At 42.5% G+C, this 16,459-nt stretch overlaps 1 long non-coding RNA gene across 1 annotated transcript in view; it reads right to left on the reverse strand.

The window, feature by feature from the left end:
- LOC310867290 overlaps positions 1 to 16,459 on the reverse strand; it is a 176,514-nt gene that overhangs the window by 17,671 nt on the left and 142,384 nt on the right. The gene's annotated exons all lie outside the window — the stretch shown is intronic.

Below are 16,459 nucleotides of genomic sequence, written 5' to 3' on the forward strand. Positions count from 1 at the left end.
ACCACACACAAACACACACACAATAGAAAACTTAAAAAAATTACTAACTAAAAAGAAAAAAAAGTACGTAATTTATTCTAATTGTTATTGCAATTTACGAGCTGCGTTCGCTTCCCGCGTTTGCGCGTCTTACTTGTACTCAGGTATACTGTACTCAGTGTACTGTATTAATGAGGTATCTTTCACTTTAGTGTAGTGCTGGAAAAGTATCTCTGAGGAAAACATTGTGCTTTTACTCCACTATTGAAAACTTTGTTTATAGTTAATATATTAGTAAAAGTAACTATAGTTACTTTTCATACTGTAGTTATAATGATATTGTATTACTAATCAAACAACATACATTATAAGTACCACTTATAAAGCCCTCTATATATTTTTGTTATTTGAAAATAGCCAATTTGCAAGCTTTTAGATCTGCTATTTTCAATATAGGCCTATAGCCTATATACACACACACACACACACACACACACACACACACACACACACACACACACACACACACACATGTGACGTAATGTGTACTGTGTAGTAGGCATATAGACCTACTTTTACTTTTGGTACTGAAGCAAATTGAATATTCAATACCAGATTTTTACTTAGTTGTAACAAGATTATTTCTACATCGCAGTATTGACTTTACTCAAGTAAAAAAAAAGTACTTATTCCACCACTGTTTGCATGTAGCAACAGCAAAGGGAGAACTGAATGTTCAAATGAATCTCAGGCTGCATATGATGATGATGATGATGATGATGATGATGATGATTTGAACACACTAATGATGAGCAGAAATGTTTACTTATAAGGTAACATGATGTTTATGTTCATGTTCATCATCCCAATTTCGGCAATCATGAATATTTTAACTCAGTGGTTTTTCATGTCGAGGACCCCCAAATGGACACTCTGCTGAACCCATTCAACCATTTTAACCCATTCTGACCTGGGATCAGATTCATACGAGGTTTCCACTGGACACACACTGGTCTGATGAACCCATTCTGACCTGAGATCAGATTCTAAAAATGTCAGTCGTTCTTCGATTTTTTTTCCAAAAATAGCAGACCTACAGTACAAGCTCGTAGCGCGCCACTCGGTGGCGCGCTATGAGCTTGTAGATCTGCTATTTTTCAATAGCTAAAGCATAACATGATGCCAACACCAAAATGGGTGCCCGGTCAGAATGGGTTAAATTCATGGACCCCCAGTTTGACATGCATTTGTCGTCGTCCCCGATTAATCTGAGTCGATACTTGGCCCTCCGGAATCTTAGCCATGAAGGCTCAAAGATTAGAGACAGGCCTGTAGTTATTGACGTGACGACGTCACACAATCGATGGGGCGGCGGTGGCTCAGGGGTAGAGTGCCTGGATGGTAACCGTAAGGTTGCCAGTTCGAACCCGGGCTCCCCCAGAGTTACTGTCGAAGTGTCCTTGAGCAAGACACTGAACCCCTAATTGCTCCCGATGTGCTAGTTGGTGCCTTGCGTGGTTTCCGCTGCCATCGGTGTATGAATGTGTGTGAATGGGTGAATGTAATGCACAATCTCTGTAAAGCGCCTTGGATAAAGGCGCTATATAAATGCACCATTTACCATTTACAATCTACAAAGTAGCCTAACTAAAGTTTTCAGAGATCAATACCTATTATGCTAAATTGGGAGATGTTTGTACTAAACCCTGTTGATCCATAGATAGAGTCATTGCATCACTTGGTATATGGTTGTTGTTTTGACCAATTTCCTAATTAGGCCCAGGCTACCCAAATTCCTTCAGTGATAATATCACTACATATCGAATACTCTCAAAAAAGCATTAATTTCTAAGAATGCATCCAAGGATATCGTCACACTACTATCTATAGATAGATAGTCACGTATCACTGTGCTCTGAGTGGACTCATTGCTTCAATTCCACTTCAATCAATAACATTCCTTTTGGCCAGTTGCAACATCTGCCTCGCATTTCTGATACTGTACCTATTGAGGGTTTTTTAACAGACAAGCTGCTCATACATGACGAGGCATTGTACAACTGGGGTTGCAAAATACAAATAAGAGGTTGTGACACATGCGAAGGCACAGGGTATCTGTCTGTCTGTCTGTCTGTCTGTCCGTCTGTCTGTCTGTCTGTCTGTCTGTCTGTCTGTCTGTAAATGGTAAATGGTAAATGGTGCTTTTTTATAGCGCCTTTATCCAAGGCGCTTTACATAGATTGTGCATTACATTCACCCATTCACACACACATTCATACACCGATTGCGGCGGAAGCCATGCAAGGTACCAACCAGCACATCGGGAGCAATTTGGGGTTCAGAGTCTTGCCCAAGGACACTTCGACATGTAGACAGGAGCCGGGATTCGAACCGCCGACCCATAGATCATGTCTGTCCGTCCGTCCATCCGTCAGATATACAAGCTCATAGCGTGCCACTCGGTGGCGCGCTATGAGTAACTATGGGTTAACTGTGTTGATTCATTGATCAAGAATTGTTCTTGTGTAATGCTCACTTTCTGCCAATCTATACTGCATGCTTTGACGTCTGTGTGTGTGTGTGTGGGGGGGGGGGGGGGGGGAGGGGGGGTATCTCCTCTTATAAAATTAGGATGGAGGGTCAAAGCTCCCTGTACCACAGGAGGGCTGTGAGTGAGAGCTTCACCGCTGCTGCTGCTGAGCTAACCGGAGTTGACTACTGGCCCGTTTTCATCTGCTCAACAGGTGATATTGAAAGGTAAGGCAACAGATATAATTGACAACTTTTGCTATATTTATACAGTGGCTTTCAACCTTTTTCATGTCAAGGTCCATTATTTATTCGGCATTTGAGCCACGGACCACCGATTGATGACATTTAGCCTCTCAGACCCAAAACTAAACGAAAGAATATTTTGATATTGTTGGATATTATTATTATTAATATTATATGATTATGTCCATGGTTTATTGATGTGGCACTGTAGGTACCATTATAGGAGAGATTAAAGGCAAACGTTAATCAAAATAACATTTCTTCTAGTGTAGACTTCATGTAAATTAAGTTATGCAGATGTTTACAAAAACAACACTGCTGTTATTATGCATTGTAGTGTGATTATAAGTCACTAGTCATTGGGTGTTTTAAAGTCAAGTAGTTTTGTTCATTAAATCACCCAATGACCACTTATAGTGACTTAAATCACACTATAATGCATACCAGTGATTATAATTATAATACATTATAGCCGCGCTATGAGCTTGTAGATCTGCTATTTTTTTTAAATGACTGCAAATCTTTGAATGTATATTCTTTCACAGCAAACGTTTTTAACTAAAATATTAGCTTCTAGGGGGGGGGGGGTCCTTGATATGAAATAGTTAATGAGAACCACTGATATAGAAACATAGGTTTTTCTTTTTGGTTTTGTTTCTTTTCCAGAAAACTGTCATGATTTAGGAGACATTTTGTAGAACCGGGTGTTCAGTTCTTAATGCATTCTGAACGGGCACCCATTTTGGTGTTAGCGTCATGTTATGCTTTAGCTATTGAAAAATAGCAGATCTACAAGCTCATAGCGCGCCACCGAGTGACATTTTTTTAATCTGATCTCAGGTCAGAATGGGTTAATCAGACCAGTGTGTGTCCATTGGAAACCTCGTATGAATCTGATCTCAGGTCAGAATGGGTTAATGCATTAATGTTATATATTATCGTCCACTGTTCACTGTTGTCAACAGGTGGGGCAATGGCGTCCCCCAACATGAAGCTGGTGCTGCTCATCACAGCCCTGACCAGCCTCAGTGCTCAGAGTCACTCTGCAAAGAACCATAATGGACAATGTAAGAACATTTAAAAAAGATAACATTCATTCTTTTTCAGATAAACAGATATATTGTCTTTTATTGGTGCTGAAACTTCATTATGCTCTGAGGGAGATATATCACATTATACAAAACGTTACGTGCGTGTCCACAGTAAAATATCTCTGAGTATAAAATGGACCCAAGTAGACCTGAACACTTTCACAGTTTGATTAATACTGCATGAGTCTGCTTTGTGGTACAGTACAGTTAGTGTCACATTAAGTGTATGTGCCATCTTTATTCTATCAACTATGGTGTAAATGTCCGTGCTATGTTAACCTCTATGAAACAAGTTGACTTGTTAGATATTAACATGTTGAACTGTGATCTGTTTGAAGCTATATATGGATGAGATAAAAGTCACCGGAGACAGTTTGTGCAGTTTGCACATCAAGCCAGACCAAAAATCAAAAGACCATGCCTAAAATATTGCCTTCATGAGTAAACATTGATAACCAGTGGTGGAAAAGTACATTTATTTAAGTACTGTAGTACAATTTTGAGGTATTGTTTTGTAATTTACTTAAAGTATTTCCATTTTCCAGTAGGCCTACTTTTTCTTCTACTCCACTATATTAGTTTGAAAACTTTAGTTTCTTTGTAGATTTGCATTATTATTACAAAACTTACATTAACCCATTCTGACCTGAGATCAGATTCTAAAAATGTCTTCTATGTCAGTCGCTCTTCGATTTAAAAAAAAAATAGCAGACCTACAAGCTCGTATCGCGCCACTCGGTGGCGCGCTATGAGCTTGTAGGTCTGCTATTTTTAAATAGCTAAAGCATAACATGATGCTAACACCAAAATGGGTTCCCGTTCAGAATAGGTTAACCATGTAAGCCCTATACATTTATTATGCATTATTATTACAAAACGTACATTAACCACGTAAACCAAAACTTACATTAACCACGTCAGCCCTATACATTTGGGCCATTTGAAAATAGAGATCTACAAGCTCACAATGCGTCGCATCGTGTCGCATTGTGAGCTTGTAGATCTCTATTTTCAAATTCTTTGTAAACTTTAAATGGGACATTGCATAATGAGTAGCCTACTTTTCATTTGGCTACTTTAAGTAACATTTTGTCAACACTTTTGTACTTTTTACTGGAAGTAAATTTAGAATTCTGACTCTTACAGAGTAGTTCTACACTGCAGTAACTAGTATAAAACGTGAGTACCTTTTACACCCCTGATAGTAGTGACTGACCATGACCCAATCCTAGGTGCGGAGTGTGCCTTGGACCTTTCCTTTCTGTTGGACAGCTCCGAGAGCATCATTAAGGACTACCACAGAAACGAGAAGAGCTTCGTCCTGGACATGGTGGACGCGCTCCCCGGCCTGAACGAGTCCCTGGCGCTCCGCGGTCGGCGCGTCCTGACGTGGAGGCTGGCCCTGCTGCAGTACAGCAGCCGCGTCGAGATCAAGCACCGCTTCAGCGAGTGGCGGGTGGGGGGGGAATTCAAGGACCACGTCTGGGAATTCAAGGAGCGCGTCCGGCAACTCTCCTACCTGAACTCGGGCACCAAGATCAACTACGCCATCACCAACATCACCGACATGTACCGCAAGGAGTCCACGGCGTGCAGCGTCAAAGTGGCCGTGCTGCTCACGGACAAGCTCGGCCGCCTGAATCTCTTCAGCAACCGCTCGGCCGTCGTGGAGGCCAAGCGAAAGCACGACATCGACTTCATCACCGTGGGCATCAAACCGGAGGACCGCGTCACGTGGCAGAGACTCCGCAGCCGCACCAACACACTTAACCTGAACCTGCAGGATGAGGACATTGTAGAGAGGATCCTCCAACAGATTGTAAGTATAGCCATTATATACCGTTTCTTTGAACATTGTAGAGAGGATCCTCCAACAGATTGTAAGTATAGCCATTATATACCGTTTCTTTGAACATTGTAGAGAGGATCCTCCAACAGATTGTAAGTATAGCCATTATATACCGTTTCTTTGAACATTGTAGAGAGGATCCTCCAACAGATTGTAAGTATAGCCATTATATACCGTTTCTTTGAACATTGTAGAGAGGATCCTCCAACAGATTGTAAGTATAGCCATTATATACCGTTTCTTTGAACATTGTAGAGAGGATCCTCCAACAGATTGTAAGTATAGCCATTATATACCGTTTCTTTGAACATTGTAGAGAGGATCCTCCAACAGATTGTAAGTACAGCCATTATATACCGTTTCTTTGAACATTGTAGAGAGGATCCTCCAACAGATTGTAAGTATAGCCATTATATACCGTTTCTTTTTCAGCAATAACATCTAAACTGCAGAAAGTATTCAGATCTGGCAACATGATGTTCAACCGTTCAACCGTTCATACTGATGACGGGGCGGCAGTGGCTCAGGGGGTAGAGTGCCTGGATGGGAACCGTAAGGTTGCCAGTTCAAACCCAGGCTCCCCCAGAGTTACTGTCGAAGTGTCCTTGAGCAAGACACTGAACCCCTAATTGCTCCCGATGTGCTAGTTGGTGCCTTGCATGGTTTCCGCTGCCATCGGTGTATGAATGGGTGAATGTAATGCACAATCTCTGTAAAGCGCCTTGGATAAAGGCGCTATATAAATGCACCATTTACCATTTACCATTTATGTTGAGAGCAGTTTTCTATTTTTTGCGGGGAATTGTTGCCTCCAAAGTCGACAGGAAAGGGGAGCGAGATGGGGGGGGGGGGGGGGGGGGGGGGAGACATACAGCAAAGGTCACCGGGATTGGGACTCGAACCCGAGGACGCATCTGTTTCACCTTATTAACCACTTTAACCATTATTTTAAACTTCAGCAGATCTACGAGCTTGTAGATTTTAGAAAAATCCTGAAAATGTGAGCAAATCTTTGAATATATATATTCTTTCACAGCGAACATTTTTAACTCTTATCTTTGCTTCTGGTGGGGTCCCTGGAACAACATATTTTCAGATGGGGGTCGGCGGCCAAGTATCATTTTTGGGGTCCTTGACATGAAATAGTTTGAGAACCACTGATTCTGTTTGTTATTGACTTTCATCTGTTTCTTTATACAGGGGGAACTGGCTCATAAAGTGGTAAGTAGTATACAGTATTTTGATACTATAGTGTGTGTGTGTGTGTGTGTGTGTGTGTGTGTGTGTGTGTGTGTGTGTGTGTGTGTGTGTGTGTGTGTGTGTGTGTGTGTGAGGGTGTGTGTGTGTGTGTGTGTGTGTGTGTGTACGCGCGTGCAATCAAACTGATCGACTGTCGAAATAATCGATAATATAATCAATGCCCATTTTAGATTGTAGCTCACAACGTGTGGTGATGTGAAGTCGTCGGATCTATTTTCACTATTTCAGTACGACACAAAGTATGAAATATACCGTAATGCTTAAGTGGGTGATCAATTTGTTGATTTCAAAGCCATAATCGTGGAAAAGTCAACGACAGAATAATAATAATCGCTAAAGGAAATGATCGATCCTTGGCAGGCCTACATGTACCCGACAGCACACTGTACTGTATGAGTGACTGCATGCATAGAATTCCATCATAACACTGACTTAACGTGTCCTTCCTTTTTGAAGTGCCCTAAATCCAAGTCCCTGAAGTGCCCTGGTCCCAACTGCGTCCCGCCCGCAGCCTTATGTAAATGTGAAAACGGCCAGACGGGAGAGAATGGAACCATGGTAAGTAGAGTACTTATATCTTTGATTTCAATGTTGTTGGTGGTGTGTGTGTGCACGTGTGTGTGTGTGTGTGTGTGTGTGTGTGTGTGTGTGTGTGTGTGTGTGTGTGTGTGTGTGTGTGTGTGTGTGTGTGTGTGTGTGTGTGTGTGTGTGTGCACGTGTGTGTGTGTACGTGTGTGTGTGTGCCCCCTGATACTGTATCGGTATCGGACCCTATTTGTCGGTTCATATCGCTATCGGCGAATATGCCAGTCTAACCACAGATCTGACACAGGGGTAAGGGGTTGACACTATGCCAGTCTAACCACAGATCTGACACAGGGGTAAGGGGTTGACACTGTGCCAGTCTAACCACAGATCTGACACAGGGGTAAGGGGTTGACACTATGCCAGTCTAACCACAGATCTGACACAGGGGTAAGGGGTTGACACTGTGCCAGTCTAACCACAGATCTGACACAGGGGTAAGGGGTTGACACTATGCCAGTCTAACCACAGATCTGACACAGGGGTAAGGGGTTGACACTATGCCAGTCTAACCACAGATCTGACACAGGGGTAAGGGGTTGACACTGTGCCAGTCTAACCACAGATCTGACACAGGGGTAAGGGGTTGACACTATGCCAGTCTAACCACAGATCTGACACAGGGGTAAGGGGTTGACACTATGCCAGTCTAACCACAGATCTGACACAGGGGTAAGGGGGTTGACACTATGCCAGTCTAACCACAGATCTGACACAGGGGTAAGGGGTTGACACTATGCCAGTCTAACCACAGATCCGACACAGGCGTAAGGGGTTGACACTATGCCAGTCTAACCACAGATCTGACACAGGGGTAAGGGGGTTGACACTATGCCAGTCTAACCACAGATCTGACACAGGGGTAAGGGGTTGACACTATGCCAGTCTAACCACAGATCTGACACAGGGGTAAGGGGTTGACACTGTGCCAGTCTAACCACAGATCTGACACAGGGGTAAGGGGTTGACACTGTTGCAGGTAAATAAAATGTTGGGACATGTGGAGTTTGCTTAGGAGTTACCCAAACTGTAAATGCACATTTGAGTGCATTTGGTACTGGTATCGGTATTTGGTACTGGTATCGGTATTTGGTACTGGTATCGGTATTTGGTACTGGTATCGGTATTTGGTACTAGTCTGAACGGCAAATAATGAATTGAAATGTAATGAAATGTGACTCTGTATTAAATCAGTCTTTTGTTTCACTCCACAGGGCGAGAGAGGACCCCCTGGACATAACGGATCCAATGGAGAGAAAGGCCCGAAGGTCTGTGCCTTTTTGATTCATTCTGATCGAGCCTAATTCATATACTTAATACCTGAAAATAACTTTAATTTAACTATACGGTGCATGATACCAATTTCATCCAATCAGGAGAGAGAAAACTCATACAGGATAAACATACAACATAAATATTTTACTTTTACTGTTAATACAGAATGGCTCAGTATTCATTTAACAAATTCAAATTACATTCCCTGAACAAATTATTTTTTATTTTTAAACTGCAAATATTCCTTTGGCAACAGGGAGAACGAGGACGACATGGAACTCCTGGCAGAGACGGCACCAAGGTAAATATTACCATTCGTGAACAACCATAGAGTTATATATCTATAGAGAAGACACCCGAGTTCTCCTCCCATCCACTTGCATTGAGTTGCTCAAAAGCGCATGAGGCGGATTCACTCCTCCTTCCTGGTAGGAACAGAGTGCATTATGGGACGGATTGCAATGGTGAGTGGCCCCAAACACATGAACGCGCTGCCGTTGAACGCGCACGAGCGTCGTCCGTCGTGAACGTGTACAATGTTAGTCAACGGACAGCGCGTTCATGTGTTTGGGGCCAGGCTGCAATACCTTCATTCCGCCACTATGTCCATTTCGCCTCAAGATTTCCTCTGGGTGCCTTCTCTATTCATATATATACTCTAAGTGAACAACGCACGGCAACGTGTTTTACCACACAAATATTTATTGATAGCTCGTTCAAATGAAAAATCTAATCTGATTATGTCCACTTGCAGGGGAAACCAGGTTCCAAAGGAGAGCAGGTATGTGTGTCTTCAGTTTAGACAGGAAACACTCACGTCAAAGTAGTCCATTTATTGCAACAAAATGGTATTTTGGTATAACTTGGCGTTAAAGGCTCTGCGCTCTGGGAGATATTCCCTGCCTTTTGTCGAAGCAGCATGCTAAGCAAAGATCAGAGAGCATTAGCAAACCCCCCTCATGGCTATACAAGAACAGGCACATATCAAGACAGTTAATGAGATTAACTTGAGTCATGCAAACTTAAAACGTACAACTTGAATGCATTAAAGCCAATTAATAATAATAATAATAATAATCTTTATAGAGCACCTTTCAGACACAAGTGTAGTTCAAAGTGCTTTACATACAAGTAAAGCATACAAGCAGAAAATGTAACGAGGGTAAAAAAAAAAAAGAAAAGTAATGGCTTCACATCTGGTCAGTAGAATTCGTTGAAATTAACCCATTCTGAACGGGCACCCATTTTGGTGTTAGCATCATGTTATGCTTTAGCTATTGAAAAATAGCAGATCTACAAGCTCATATCGCGCCACCGAGTGGCGCGATACGAGCTTGTAGGTCTGCTATTTTTGAAAAATCGAAGAGCGACTGAATCTGATCTCAGGTCAGAATGGGTTAAAAGTGAATTTAAAATCAGTTAAAAGCAAGGTCATAGAAATGGGTTTTTAGCCGCCTCTTAAAGTCATGGACTGAGGTTGCCAGTCTGATACGTAGGGGAAGAGAGTTCCACATCCTTGGTACGGAGCTGGCAAAGGCAGCTTCGCCGAGTCTCATGCCATTTGTTGGGATTCGGATCAGCCGTTCAGTACCGAGGGTACTGAACCTGAACCTTCAGTACCGAGGGTACTGAACCTGACGGGGCGAGCTGGGACAGTTTGACAGAGAGGAGGGCGCCAGACCCTTCTTGACTTTAAAAGCAAGTAAAATAACTTTAAAATCGATCCTAAAATGTACAGGGATCCAGTGTAGGGACGCTAGTATAGGGTAATGTCGTCCCTTTTCCTGGTGTTTGTTACAATTCTGGCTGCTGCGTTTTGAATTAGTTGGTCCGTGGTTTTCTTGGGCAGGCCTGTATAAAGTGCGTTAGTGCAGTAATCTAAACGAGACAATATAAATAATATATCAATATTTTTATATTAACCTTATAGGGCCACGTTAAGTGAATGTGGGGGCCGCATGAGGCCCCCGGGCCGCCAGTTGCCCATGTATGCTGTAGTTGGAACCATCTTTAATGCTATTTTCTATTTCAGGGTGAACAGGGTGCACACGGGATCCAAGGCGTCCACGGAGACACGGTATATACTGTAGAAAGACCATAACAATAGCATATTTTCTGTGAGCCTAATATTTCTTCACGTTGTGATATTTATTGGTCTTTCCTGTGTGATGCTAATCAGGGTCCTCGGGGTCCAGCTGGCAGTAACGGAATGACCGGCCCCAAGGTCAGTGACGCAGCGCTTAAAACCTATACATTTATTAATGCTGTCGTGGGCAGATTGTATTCGTAAACTAGAGATGCACCATATTGAAATTATGACCGATTATCCGGTCACCGATTATTTTCAGGGTCATATCGGCCGATACCGATGTATTACATTGTTATATTATATTTTAATTAAATTAATGAATTGATTATTCATTGCTGATTTATTTTTAAATCTTTCATTATTGTTTTCCTGGTGAAAGTAGTAATTAAGAGCCAACCGCAGACTGCCGAGCCGTTTGTAGTGTAACACACGCTGGACTCACATCCTGTTTGGGTGGCCATCTTAGATGCTAAATAAATAGTGTCAATGCTAGCGAGCTAAAATGAAGCAATCCTTGCTCTAGATGTTCAAGGTTCCCATCTAGGTCACGAGATAATCAGCAAAGACCTCCGAACATTGTGCGTTTTATCCAAACCATGGAGAGCTCCGTAGATTTTGAGTTATTCAGCTTTTTAGTCATAGCCTGTATAAAGGGAGGTGCACGGTTGCAGCGCAAACTGGTCTAGGATCGCTAAAGAAGCAAAAGGCCAAGCCAAAAAAGAAAAGAGCGATCCGGTTTGATATCAATAATAAAGCTTATCAGACGGAACGTTACGCCAGAAGCAGTTGCCGGTTGGATTCCAACTGGAGGAACCTTCCGTCAGAAGCAGTACATTTGTTAACGGTTGTCTGTTTGTCCTGCCCATGCAGGGTTCACCAGGACCGCAGGGTGACATCGGACCAGAGGGCCGTCCTGGGGACAAGGTTGGTGCATTTTGTAAATGCTCTCCATATATGAGCATCTCCATCCATCCATTCATTCATCCAGCCATCCATCTTCAACCGCTTATCCGTAGTCGGGTCACAGGGGCAACAGCTCCACCAGAAAGATCCAGACTTCCCTCTCCAGAGCAACATTAGTAACTTCCTCCTGGGGGATCTCGAGGCGTTCCAAGGGCAGTGAGTCGATGTAATCCCTCTATCTCATCCTTGGTCTGCCCCGGGGTCTCCTTCCAGTGGGACGTGCCTCGAGGACCTCCCTAGGGAGACGCCCGAGAGGCATCCTAACCAGATGCCCGAACCACCTAAGCTGGCTCTCTCTCGCGTGACTGAACTTCTCACCCACTCATCTCTAAGGGAGATGCCAGCCACCCGTCGAAGAAAGCTCATTGTGGCCACTTGTATTCGCGACCATATGGGCATCTAATTTATATAATGGATCAGGCCGTTGTAGATTTCCAGGTCTATATATACAGTATATAAGTAAGTCTTGCCGAGCCATGAGCCAATCTCCTGTTTCTGTCGCGTGAGACAGCTTGATGTACAAGTACACCCCCTGGACATGACATGACACTTACCTAACCTTACTTGCTAAGCAGGGAGGCATTGGGTCCCATTTTTCAGTCTTTGGTATGACACGGCAGGGGATCGAACCCCGACCTCCCAGTCTCGGGGCACTTTAACCACAAGGCCACTGAAGCTGGTTCTACAACTACATACTGCATGTTAATTAACATTTGTTATGTCCCTAACCCCTCCCACAAGACAATTTGAATATTGATTAGCATTATGCACGCAGGCACGCATACACGCACACATATATAGTGTACACACACACACACACACACTGCTTCTTGCATGTAATGTTGTATGTAATGTACTGTATTTTTGGTTGTTATCGCAGGGTGAACAGGGTGAAACTGGCCCACGTGGATTTAAAGGTGACACTGGACTCAGACTACTTGGACCAATGGTAAATTATCTTCATCGCTTATACTGAATGTCTCACAGCGAATATTTCAACATTTTGCATCAGGTTCACAGAAAGGTTCTCATTGTTAAATTTTTGTTTTTAATCTACAGGGTGTGGAGGGGTCAAAGGGCATTGATGGTCCTCCTGGGTCTCCAGGGATTGGACAACCTGGCCTCCCTGTAAGTTAAGGATGGTGGTGATACTCCCATTTTGTTTAAAAATAAAAGCAGCAATAACAAATACTTGTAATTGTTAACATGTAAAATGCCTGCATTAAAGATAATTCCTCGAGTAAAAGTACAAACGTATAGAGGGTATGCATGTGACATCATCATCGTCATACCTGGAAGTTATGCTGAGTGGCAAAAACCCCCGACTTTCTGGCCTTGACAGCCCATACATCCAAACTGAAATCTGATTGTGTTACACAACGTTAAACTCAATTTGCCACTCACTTTGCCCATTCCATTTGCCACTCACTTTATGCATCCTCTATCAAAATACCAAATGAAGTGTTTAAGTACTGACTGTATGTTCTCTTCCAGGGACCTCAAGGGCCACATGGGTTCAAGGGCGTACGAGGACCACCAGGCCAGGGGGTCCCCGGACCAATGGTAGGAGTACAGTATGCTTTAGGGATTGACAATGAACCGGCCAGTCATATCTGCCTTAAAAATGCAATATCAGTATCGAACCGATAAAGTTCTATATGTTATATATCAGCCAGTATTTTACCCCCATTTTTCAAGACTCATTATTTTGTGGAAAAAGAACATTGAATGTCAAATTGTCTATAGTCCCGGTTTCCGTCGTTCTATCTCCCGAGCCACTGTCGCCCATAATTATGGACTTCATCTGTCAAAACCAGACCTCACTGTCTGTGTTAATTTGAACCCATGTAATTGCTTCTCAAGATTGAATTGCTCACTCAATTAAGTCTTAACCATTCATGTTGTTGAAAGATTTATTGCAGTTCGGTTCAGGAATTGTGGTCTAGAACGACAGTAGGACTATAGGACAGGTTGACACAATCTACAGAATAATTTTTATTTCATAAAAGCAGGTCCCAAAACTGTACTGTCTGTATGTTTGTGATGGTAGGGTGACCAGGGCAGCCGTGGCCCACCTGGATTCACAGGTGAAACTGGACACGGACTCCGTGGACCACAGGTAAAGTCTCTTTATCTTACAGCCTATATTTTGACATCTTTGCTAAATAATATAGTTTTGCATCAGGTTCACAGACAGTTTCTCAATGTTAATGAATTCTTTTTTTTTTAAACTCATAATTATTACTGTGAATTAAATTCACACTCTGTATTTTGTTAGAACTTCACTAAATCATATTTTATCTACAGGGTGACCGAGGACTCGAGGGCAGTGATGGTACTCGTGGACCTGCAGGGATGGGAATACCTGGCCTTCCTGTAAGTTTTAAATTGACGATCTACAAGCTTACAACACATCGTGATGCATATGGAGATAACATCCCCTAACAACCACGCACACACACACACACACACACACAATGTCACAATATTATTAATTGATTATTGACTGTTATCTCACAGGGAAAGGATGGTCCAGTTGGCCTAGCAGGAATCTCAGGACCCCAGGGCCAAGGCGAACCTGGACCCCAGGTCTGGAAAAAAATACAAAATACAAAATAAAATAAATGAATGTGAATAATGACAAACGTAAATTTATAAGGCCAAGCAGTTCTGAGGTCTGCACGATGTTGGGAGTAAAGAAAATAATGTATTCTGTATAAATGTTGCTGTTGATGATAGTGATATGATGTATACTGTACACAGTGTCGAATGTCTTTATTGTATTGATGGTTTTGATGTCTCTATTTCCAGGGACACCGCGGTTTCCCCGGAGAACGCGGACCTCCAGGGGAGATCGGCATCGGCCAAACCGGCCCAGAGGTATATTAGTAGGACCGTTAACCACATAATCCTACTAGTCCAGTGGTTTTCAACCAGTGGCCCGGGGACTTCCAGGTGGTCCACAGCTAAATGATGGAAGAGTTGGTAACCAAATTGACCCTTATAGATCTTTAACTCTTGAAAATGAAGCCAAATGGACCGCTACGGGTCCATTTGGCTTCATTTTACGCTCTCAAGAGTTCAGTTATTGTTAAACATCTCTATTACTTAATCTACAAGAAGTCTACACAATTAGAGAATATAGAATAATTGTGCTTTACCTATATGCTTTAGTATTGTGTCTGAGAGGTCCAGCCTCTGAGTGTAACAAATGGAACCAAATGGACCCGTGTTGCAGACTTGTTATGGTCATTCAGGACTATATCTCTTTATTGTTCGCTCATTTTGTCTGTGTTTAATATTATATATAGTGTTATATATTATGCTATTCCTTTAATGCGCACGCATGTCACTGTGTCAGGGCGCGTTCGGGACACCTGGTGTGGATGGCATGCCAGGTCCTCCAGGAGAAGATGGACCTCGGGGACAGCAGGTCAGTGGTGGGAGAAGGACTCCCCATATTCTTTACTTAGTAAAACCAGCAATAACAACAAGAAAAAGGCCTGTTTTCAAAATCTTAGTAGGCTACAGAAGTACAAATTGAATGAGCATTTAAGTCATCAAACTCATACCAAAATATAAAAGTAGAAGTACACATTATGCTGAATGCCCATTTCACAATTGTATACAGTTTACAGTATATCATGTTATTGAACTGTAATTGATGATCATTAACCACTTAAGACACCCTAGCAGTCCTTGACGGGTCCCATGCAGCTAAATCATTGGTAGTTAGGAATCAAATGGATCCTTTAATACAGCTCTGTAACCCATAAGGATTTTATCTTATGTGTAGATTGGAGTCCCAGAGAAAGAACTGGGACTATCAAATAGATAGTTCACAGTATATTCGCTTAGAGTAGAATAAAAGTCGAAGCTACGGCTAGAATTGTTGTTCTTCTCATCTTTTTTTCTAGAGATTTCTCCTCTATTAACCGACTTACAACATCAAAACGTGACAGAAATGTTGTCTTCCTCAGGGTGAGACTGGCCGACCTGGCCCACGAGGTTCCAGGGGAGCGCCTGGCGTTGGCACTCAAGGAGAGACGGTGTGTTTTACATTCACACCCCATCGTATATATACCAGGGGTGTAACGATACATTTAAACCCATTCTGACCTGAGATCAGATTCATACAAGGTTTCCACTGGACACACACTGGTCTGATTAACCCATTCTGACCCGAGATCAGATTCTAAAAATGTTAGTCGTTCTTCGATTTTTCAAAAAATAGCAGACCTACAAGATCGTATCGCGCCACTTGGTGGCGCGATATGAGCTTGTAGATCTGCTATTTTTCAATAGATAAAGCATAACATGATGCTAACACCAAAATGGGTGCCCGGTCAGAATGGGTTAACAGTGATACGATACGTATCACGATACATGGTTGACGATACGATACATGGACGATAATATTGGTTCATTATGGCGATCGATACAGTAACAATTTAGCAAAGAAATTATATCTGTGGATAGTGCAGGTTTTTTAAGGGAAAATGTATGAATATGCTAAACAAGTAAGCACAGCGATTATCTGGCAAATACTATTTGAACACATATGGACAAACCCGTACCATGACATGAATAGAG

Source organism: Protomyctophum parallelum (assembly GCF_964188405.1).
Source record: "Protomyctophum parallelum genome assembly, chromosome: 11".
Taxonomy (NCBI): Eukaryota; Metazoa; Chordata; class Actinopteri; order Myctophiformes; family Myctophidae; genus Protomyctophum; species Protomyctophum parallelum.